The sequence below is a fragment of the Artemia sp. Qi Xiang Cuo genome, chromosome 11, assembly GCF_049724085.1.
Source record: "Artemia sp. Qi Xiang Cuo chromosome 11, ASM4972408v1, whole genome shotgun sequence".
Taxonomy (NCBI): Eukaryota; Metazoa; Arthropoda; class Branchiopoda; order Anostraca; family Artemiidae; genus Artemia; species Artemia sp. Qi Xiang Cuo.
Genome location: NC_142804.1, coordinates 40,594,463 through 40,598,429, shown reverse-complemented (window position 1 = coordinate 40,598,429; position 3,967 = coordinate 40,594,463).

Genomic DNA, 3,967 nt, shown 5'->3' with positions numbered 1-3,967 from the left:
CGATACCACGTACAGCCCTTCCCAGAAGGGTCATATAATCATTAAAACCACATTTATTGGACCTTTGAACTATGTTAAACAAATTGGCTATCTCGAAATTTTTATAGGACGACTTTCAGGGAGGGGGCTAGTTGCCCTCAAATCTTTTCGGTCACTTGAAAAAGGCACTAGCAAATTTAATTTCTGTTCAAATGAGCCATTAAACATCTCTCTATGATGTTCTGGTCATGCTACTCATGCAAAAAAGTGATTTTTCTTTGTGTTCAAGGTGAAAGGCTGTAATTATCCTACTATAGGTTTTCGACCATGCTGATTCCAATGGTGCGCTTTTTATTTCGATCTGATGCTATTTTCAAGGGTTTCAGGCTCTTTTTCATAATCACCATAAATTACTTTTAAGATTAATCGGAACAATAGTTACCATTCCTGATTCAGTGTAAGATGGCAATTTTTTTTCACAATGCAGTTTTTAAAAAACGTCGTTTTCAACTTATGGTTACTATGGGCTGTGATTCGCTCTTTACTAGGTTGCAGCTACTGCTGCTACCATGAAATAGCTTTGCCATTTCTCCCACAATTAAATTTTTGCGTTAAGTTATTCTCTTGATCATATTGTGAATAATATTGCTGTTTTTCTTTTTAAGGTTTGTTTTTGTGGGTCATAAATTTCTTTTTTGGTAGAAATAGAATTGTCAAAATATCGAAATAATCTTAGAAGCTCTAAAAGATAGCAGACTAGGAAGTGATACGAACTCCCCTTACACCACTGAGGGTAGAAAATAAAAGTACCCAAAAAAATATATATCACAACAAGCTACAGTTAAGTTACTGGCTTTATTTCGCTTGTTTTTGAACAATTTATTTAAAGTTAAAGTTTCTTTATTCGCAAACACAAAAACAGTTGTTACAAAATATAGAATGCTGCACTTATACAAAAATCGACGTTTTTGTTAGCGCGGAGCGTAAGACACTAGCCAATTTCATCAGCTCTAATAAACTAATAACTAATAATTAAAAAATAATAATTAAAAAAGAAACAAAGGAGTCAAACAACAACTCACTCTTTCAAAAATATTATTTTCATAACACACCCCTACCACCCCGCGTCCTTTTTTCCCTGTCACCCCAAGCACCCTTCCTCCCAACCTGTCTACCATTCGTCCTTCATACTACCCTTACTTAAAAAAAAACAAACTGTCCAACACAACATTCACAATGGCCCTCTTCCCGCTCCCTGGCAAAAAAGAAAAAAAAATCAAATTACGCGCCATTCAATTTTACGTTTCACTAAAAATAAAAGATGTTCAGCTGCCCTGACATCCATCAGTAATTAATTCCACACAGAAGTTCCAAGAACTTGTAGTCCAAAACCAGATCGTCTGCTGTTCCTGCGCTCAACCACCAAATTATCACTAAGCCTAGTCTCATAATCACTACTAGCACGGCAAAAAAAAAAAAAAAAAAAAAAAATGCTTGCGACTCGATCATTTGTACACTAAAAAAAACCCTGGCTTGATAATCACGTAGTTGACCGACGTTAAGCAAACCCAAAGACCTAAATCGATTAATTGTATCCTTCACTTCTTTAACTTCTTTACCTATTATCCCTACTGCTTTGTTTTGCAGTATTTTTACTCATTTGAAATACCGTAAAAATTGCGGCTCTGGATGAGATGGCCATAAGGGATATATGGGTTAATAACTGAATTATATACAATTTATTGAATTCACTTTGGGAAAAAATGCTGCAGTCTTCAGATCGTTCCAACTCTAGCAATTTTAGAAGAAATAGCGTCACTATGTTTCCTCTATGACAGATTGTAATCAATAAAAAACCTTGAGTATTGCAGGCAATTCACTTGGTGCAAGGGCTTCCCAGACAACATAAGAAGACTACTAGCATCATCAGGCGTTCCCGTTCTGCGGGATATCACGAAGAAGGTCTTATTCACGTTGATGCAGAGTAAACTAAGGTTCATAAGAACTTCAAGCCTTCTCAAAGCTCCTTTACCTTTCAGCACAAGCTCATCAATAGCATATTGTTAATGCTAAAGCATTAAACAAATTAACTGTGGTTTGTCACACAAGTTTTTAGGATCAACAAAAAAAAGCGTAGTTACATGAAAAGCCCAATTTAATGGGATTCTTAAATAAATTAAAATAGTACATTAAATCCACGCGTCTTTCTATTTATTTGCTCTTCGTTCTCGCCAGAAAGCAATCGAATGAGAAATTTAATCTAGTTATAGTTTTGGTCACTTGACAAATTCACTTTAGTTCTGCACTTTCCATTTTACTGGAATTGGTTCAGAATTTTTTCTTTGTTTTTGCAAATTTCCATAACGGGAGTTTGAAGTAGAACCACTCTCATCAATAGTTTTTTAGCCATGTCCTTGTCGTACTTTGCCATTGTTGACAAAACTCTTGTTTAAAAACTGACTGATATATTTTATAGAACAAGTTTCATATACAAAACCCAATATCTCCAGTACCATGAATGTGAACTTTTATAGGTTCATTTTAATCTAAAATTAAAAAAAAAGTTTTTTTTTACTGAAAGTAAGGAGCAACATTAAAATTAAAAATGAACATAAATTATTACGTATATGAAGGGGGTCATCCTCTCCTCAATACCTCGCTCTTTACGCTATTTTTTTTCCAGTTATTCAAGAATGACTCCTGAATCACAAAAAGCCGTTTGATTAGAATAATAAGCTCTTGCAAGAGTTATAAAACAAAAACTAGCGCAAAGAGCGAGATATTCAGGAAAGTGCGACCCCCCTCATATACGTAATAATTTCTGTTCGTTTTAAGTTTTAATGTTCCTCCTTACTTTCAGTTGTAAAAACATGTTTTTTATTTAATTTCTGATAGTTCTTTAAATAATGCTGGGAATCCTGGCTCCCCCACCATGGAAAGATCCTCCCACATAACCCCACTCCACCAGAAAAATCCTTCCTAAAAACGTCTGTATACTTCCCAATAACCAATACTATACGCAAACAGTGGGCAAAGTTCGTAGCTTGCTGCCCTTCCCCTGGGCACTCCGGGGGGCTAAATATCCTCAAGAACATTGTTATTAGATTGTTCGACCATGCTGAAAAAATGGCTATCTCAAAATTTTGATCGGGTGACTTTGGGGTAAAATGAGCGTGGGAGGGGGGCTAACTGTCATCCAATATTTTTGGTCACTTAAAAAGGGTACTAGAACTTTTGATTTCCGATCAAGTGAGCCCTCTCCCGATCTTTTAAGATCACTTGTTCAATACGATTACCCTTGAAAAAAAAAAAAATGAACACGCATATTTCTTCCGGCAAAAAAATGCAAAATTCTACATTTTTGTACATAGGAGCTTTACACTTCTATAGTATAGGGTTCTCTGGTATGCTAAATCTGATGGTGTCATTTTCATTAAGATCTCTTGATATTTTGAGGGTGTTCTCCCCCTTTTTATAAAATTTGGCAAATTTTCTCAGGCTCGCAATTTTTGATGGGTAAAATTAAATTTGAGGAATTTTATATATTTTTAATAAGCATCAAAATTAATTTTTTTTTTTTATGTATCTATTGTTATCAAAACTCTGTTTCTTTGAGTTACAGTTACTATTGAGCTGCATCGGTCCTTACTTACAGTTCATTACCATGAACTGTTTGAACTGACTACGGGTATAAAGTCATCTTCAAAGACATAGTTATTAGATTTTTCGACAATGCTAAACAAAATAGCTATCTCAAAATTTTGATCCGGTGACTTTGGGAAAAAATGAGCATGGGAGTTTCCCTCCAATTTTTTGGGTCACTTAAAAAGGGCACTCGAATTTTTAATTTCCGTTCGAATGAGCCCTCTCGCGACATTCTAGGACCACTGGGTTGATACGATCACCCCTGGGAAAAAAATAAACACGTATCCGTGATCTTTCTTCTGGTAAAAAATAAAAAATTCCGCATTTTTGCAGATATGAGCTG